The following is a 6,486-nucleotide window of genomic DNA, read 5'->3' as shown; positions in this document are numbered from 1 at the left end:
TGCACTGCAGTAAAAATAGTTTGCGGTTTGATATTCAGATTTCTTTTGACTATAAATATGCAGTGCGCTGTCATAGACATGCAAATAATACCGAATATCATTCTCCATGATTTGTGAATTCAGGTGACGTGACGCTGTCCTTCGGGCCGAAATCAGGGGGCTTTTTTCGTAGCGACTCTTAATTTTATAATGCCTATAGTTCCAAAAGTTGGACACTTAGAGGAATAAAACCGGTGTCATCTTCACCAGCTTGATCTGTGAATTTTTTCACAGCAAAGCTCTTGTCCGTAAACCTCTTGGTAAGTCCTCTGTTGTAAGGAATATGAAAGAAAGGCGTTCTTCATGTTTAACGTCTATTACCAATAAACACGCAGGCTGCTGGAATACAAAAACATTGTTTTAGGTCGAGCTCGATTTGTGAAAACTTTCACAATCGCATTTTATTGCGTGGCAGTGTTTCACTTTGCTCTGCCCCCCTTTATTTGTATAATAATGTAATACGGTGCTGTTCCAGTGAATAACGGTTTACAATTCATTAGGTAAATAAGCATATACACTTGTACACTTTGTTTGACAATAAAGTTTTGGTTGTTGTACCTTTCCTTGAGTACTTGGCTTCAATATTCTGATTTGCAAAAGTTTCACAGTATAGCTTTTGTCAGTTAACCCTTTCTTGATCCCTTAACTTAACTGTTCTGATCTGAAAAATTTCACAGTGCAGTGTCAGTTAATTCTTCCCTGATTCATTTACATCGCTATTTTGATTTGTGAAAACGTTAACGGTTCAGTCAGTAACATCACTATTCTGATCTGTGAAAACTTTCACAGTTCACTACGGGTGAGCTGACCCTTCCCTGAGTCATGTACATCACTATTCTGAATTGTGAAAAATTTCAAAATTTCACACGGGTCAGCTGAGCCTTCCCTGAGTCACTAACATCACTGTTCTGATCTGTGAAAACTTTCACAGTTCACCAGTTCACTTCCAGCAGTGTGGTTTTTGCAGTGCCCACTCCATGTTCTGTGTCTGCCCTTTTCTCCAGAAGCCGTTTAAGTGCAGTTGTGGCTGGAATGACGTCAGCGACTGTTGCAGTTGAGGAGCTAATTTCTTTTGTGAGTTCCTCAAAATATGCGAGCATGCTCATGACATTCTCAATAAGCCCCCACTGATGGGCGTTGAGTGTGGCTGGCAGATCGTGTTCCGCAGCGTATGCCCCCAAAGCACTTCTCTGTTCCACCAGCGATTGCAGCATATAGTATGTGCTATTCCATCTAGTTGGAACATCTTGCTGCAGTCTTTTACTGGGCTGACCCAACTGTGCCTGAATGTCATGAAGTCGTGAATAGGCGAGGGTTGAGTGTTTAAAATGTCTGACAATCTTCCTTGCAGTTGCCACCACATCAGTGATGCTTCGCTGGGACAGCAGCCCCTCATTCACAACGAGCTGTAACGTATGCGCCATGCAGGGCAAACTTGGCAGGTTGCCCAGGTCAAGTGCTTTGCTTATGTTTCTGCCACTGTCATGAAGCACAACATGAATCCTGTTCTTGTCTAAACACCACCGCTGCAACATCGTGTCAACTGTTGCTACTATGTTGGCAGCAGTATTAGACCCCGTCATTTCTTGACAGTGCAAAAGTGCACTGCAGTAAAAATAGTTTGCGGTTTGATATTCAGATTTCTTTTGACTATAAATATGCAGTGCGCTGTCATAGACATGCAAATAATACCGAATATCATTCTCCATGATTTGTGAATTCAGGTGACGTGACGCTGTCCTTCGGGCCGAAATCAGGGGGCTTTTTTCGTAGCGACTCTTAATTTTATAATGCCTATAGTTCCAAAAGTTGGACACTTAGAGGAATAAAACCGGTGTCATCTTCACCAGCTTGATCTGTGAATTTTTTCACAGCAAAGCTCTTGTCCGTAAACCTCTTGGTAAGTCCTCTGTTGTAAGGAATATGAAAGAAAGGCGTTCTTCATGTTTAACGTCTATTACCAATAAACACGCAGGCTGCTGGAATACAAAAACATTGTTTTAGGTCGAGCTCGATTTGTGAAAACTTTCACAATCGCATTTTATTGCGTGGCAGTGTTTCACTTTGCTCTGCCCCCCTTTATTTGTATAATAATGTAATACGGTGCTGTTCCAGTGAATAACGGTTTACAATTCATTAGGTAAATAAGCATATACACTTGTACACTTTGTTTGACAATAAAGTTTTGGTTGTTGTACCTTTCCTTGAGTACTTGGCTTCAATATTCTGATTTGCAAAAGTTTCACAGTATAGCTTTTGTCAGTTAACCCTTTCTTGATCCCTTAACTTAACTGTTCTGATCTGAAAAATTTCACAGTGCAGTGTCAGTTAATTCTTCCCTGATTCATTTACATCGCTATTTTGATTTGTGAAAACGTTAACGGTTCAGTCAGTAACATCACTATTCTGATCTGTAAAAACTTTCACAGTTCAGTACGGGTCAGCTGACTCATCCCTGAGCCAGGTAAATCACTATTCTGATCTGTAAAAACTTTCACAGTTCAGTACGGGTCAGCTGACTCATCCCTGAGCCAGGTAAATCACTATTCTGATCTGTGAAAACTTTCACAGTTCACTACGGGTCAGCTGACCCTTCCCCGAGTCATTTACATCATTAATATGATCTGTGAAAACTTTCACAGTTCACTACGGGTCAGCTGACCCTTCCCTGAGTCATGTACATCACTATTCTGAATTGTGAAAAATTTCACAGTTCACTACGGGTCAGCTGAGCCTTCCCTGAGTCACTAACATCACTGTTCTGATCTGTGAAAACTTTCACAGTTCACTACGGGTCAGCTGACTCATCCCTGAGCCAGGTAAATCACTATTCTGATCTGTGAAAACTTTTACAGTTAAGTATGGGTCAGCTGACCCTTCCCTGGGTCATGTACATCACTATTCTATGAAAACTTTCACAGTTCACTATTGGTCAGCTGACCTTTCCCTGGGTCACTAACATCACTATTTTGATCTGTGAAAACTTTCACAGTTCAGTACGGGTCAGCTGACCCTTCCCTGGGTCATGTACATCACTATTCTATGAAAACTTTCACAGTTCACTATAGGTCAGCTGACCCTTCCCTGGGTCACTAACATCACTATTTTGATCTGTGAAAACTTTTACAGTTCAGTACGGGTCAGCTGACCCTTCCCTGAGTCAGTAACTGTGAAAGTTTTCACAAATCAGAATAGTGATGTACATGACTCGGGGAAGGGTCAGCTGACCTGTAGTGAACTGAAAGTTTTCACAAATCAGAATAGTGATGTACATGACTCAGGGAAGGGTCAGCTGACCTGTAGTGACCTGTGAAAGTGTTCACAGATCAGAATAGTGATGTACATGGCTCAGGGATGAGTCAGCTGACCCGTAGTGAACTGTGAAAACTTTCACAGATCAGAATAGTCAAGTCAAGTCTGCTTTATTGTCAATTCTTCCACATGTACAGCACATACACACAGAGAATTGAAATTGCGTTACTCTCAGACCCTTGGGTGCATACAGATAACATAAATACAGATTAAATACAAAATACAACTATACAAAATACAACTATACAAATAAGGTAAAATGTACAAATATATATATAAAGTACAAGGCATATGGAAGATAGAGTGCAAACCAGTTAAGTAAACGAACAGTGCAGATATAGTGATGTAGTCCAAAAAAATTATTTGTAGTACAAAAGAGCTTATTTCAGACTGATTAAAGTGACTGTGTGTGTGTGTATTTGGGAGGGGGGAGTGGGAGAGTCCATCAGAGGGTCAGAGTTCAGTGGTGCGTGGGGCAAAAGAGGGGAGGGGGGGCAAGGTCGGGAGGGAGTTCAGCTTCCTGACAGCCTGATGGATGAAGCTGTCCTTCAGTCTGCTGGTCCTGGCCTGGAACTCCGCAGTCTCCTCCCTGATGGCAGCAGACTGAAGAAGCTGTGTGTCGGGTGGGTGGGATCACCTGCAATGCAGAGGGCTTTGCGGGTGAGACGGGTGTTGTAGATGTCCTGAAGGGAGGGGAGAGAGGCACCAACGATCTTCTCAGCTGCTCTCACTATGCGTTGAAGAGTCTTGCGGCAGGACACTCCTGAAGTCAACAACAATCTCCTTCGTCTTCTATAGTGATGTTAGTGACTCAGGGAAGGGCCAGCTGACCCGTACTGAACTGTGAAAGTTTTCACAGATCAGAATAGTGATGTACATGGGCTCAGGGATGAGTCAGCTGACCCGTAGTGAACTGTGAAAACTTTCACAGATCAGAACAGTGATTTTAGTTACTCAGGGGAAGGGTCAGCTGACCTGTAGTGAACTGTGAAAGTTTTCACAGATCAGAATAGTGGTGTTACAGACTCGGGGAACCCTTATCTGACCAAAGCTGCACTGTGAACGTTTTCACAAATCAAAATAGTGATGTAAATGAATCAGGGAAGAGTTAACTGACACTGCAGTGTGAAATTTTTAAGATCAGAATAGTTAAGTTAAGGGATCAAGAAAGGGTTAACTGACAAAAGCTATACTGTGAAACTTTCCCAAATCAGAATATTGAAGCCACGTACTCAAGGAAAGGTACAACAACCAAAACTTTGTCAAACAAAGTGTACAAGTGTATGTGTATAAGCTCATTTACCTAATGAATTTTAAACCGTTATTCACTGGAACAGCACCGTATGACATTATTATACAAAAAACGGGGGGCAGAGCAAAGTGAAACACTGCCACGCAATAAAATGCGATTGTGAAAGTTTTCACAAATCGAGCTCGACCTAAAACAATGTTTTTGTATTCCAGCAGTCTGCGTGTTTATTGGTAATAGACATTAAACATGAAGAACGCCTTTCTTTCACATTCCTTATAGCGGACTTACCAAGAGCTTTGCTGTGAAAAAATTCACAGATCAAGCTGGTGAAGATGACACCGGTTTTATTCCTCCAAGTGTCCAACTTTTGGAGCTATAGGCATTATAAAATTAAGAGTCGCTATGGAAAAAAACCCTGATTTTGGCCCGAAGGACAGCGTCACCTGAATTCACAAATCATGGAGAATGATATTCAGTATTATTTGCATGTCTATGACAGCGCACTACATATTTATAGCCAAAAGAAATCTGAATATCAAACCGCAAACTATCTTTACTGCGGTAGGCTGCCGACTTGTGGCTGGCTCTGAGCTCTGGCCAGCTTTAGCCATTTTACCTTTACTACCTTCAAACTGGGCATGTTCTGCGGGGTGATGGTGTTTTAAGTATCTAATTAGGTTTGTTGTCTTGTGTGCTTTCGTGGTGGTTCCCCCGTGGTTTATTTTAGCCTTACAAGTTTTACAAATAGCAAAATTAGTGTTTTCACTCACAGTAAACAACTTCCACACCAACGACATGTTTGTATGCGGCTCTGAGCACTCACAGCCGCATGTAGACGGATCGGCTCAAAATCGGAAAGACGTGAGACTGATCGTCCGATCACCGATCAGGGCCGATCATGCAGAAAATCGGCCGATCCCTGATCGATCGGTGCATCTCTAATTGTAGCACAGCTGTATAGTTGTAGTAAAGGTTCAACTTGTTTATAAATCAGTGGTCTGTTATATTCTGTTTATTGTGGTAGATTTCATAACTATAGCAACAGTTTTACCATTGCTGTGTTTTGCCAGAACTATTAAAAAATCTTAGTGTAAACACTTAGATGTGTGGAACGCATCTACTTAAGTCTGAAGTCTTAAATCTACTTAAGGGTTTTCACGCAATCAGGCCCAGATCGGTGGAGTGTTGCAGTGCTGATTGTTCTTCTGCTCAACCAGTGCGACCATTGGGTTATTTGTCACCTCTCTTACCCAGGCTCTTCTTCCCAGATTGCAGCGTCCTGGGCTGCATTTCCCAAAAGCATCGTCAGCCTAAATTGATTGTAGCTCCATTGGTTTCAATGGGTCTACAATGTACTTAAGCTTACAAATATCTTTTGGGAAATGCAGCCCTGGCTGTTCCAAACTTCTTCCATTTAAGACCTTATGGAGGCCGCTGTGCCTCAAAGGTAATTCAGAGAAACTCAATGCACCTGTGCTAAATTTTTATTATTTTTTTCTTTCAAATTAAAGTGTCGTAGCAAAGGGACTGAATACTTTGTTGTCATTATAAGGGAATGTAGACTGATGTTAAAAATAACAAAGAATTTTGGTATAAGGCTGCAACAAATAGGCTTCTGAATACTTTATGAATGCACTATAAGTTAAAGTATCAGTACTGTGTAAAAACTTACTTGAATAAATGGAGAAAAATAAATAAAAATAAACAAATGTACTTGACTGAAAGAAAAAGGCTGCCCCCATGTTATAAATGTATGGTGATGTTGGAGATTTTCACATTAAAGTAAATCTGTTGCACAAAAGTAGCCTACTGTATTGTTGTTTTAAAACTGTATGATACTGTTTGTTGTATGTTTCTTTTTGATACAATAGTTTGGCTTTTAT

Source organism: Sinocyclocheilus grahami, unplaced genomic scaffold (genome assembly GCF_001515645.1).
Source record: "Sinocyclocheilus grahami isolate Dianchi unplaced genomic scaffold, SAMN03320097.WGS_v1.1 scaffold1248.1, whole genome shotgun sequence".
In the NCBI taxonomy this organism is placed as follows: Eukaryota; Metazoa; Chordata; class Actinopteri; order Cypriniformes; family Cyprinidae; genus Sinocyclocheilus; species Sinocyclocheilus grahami.
The sequence above is the reverse complement of the archived record's forward strand: the minus strand, read 5'-3'. Positions refer to the sequence as shown.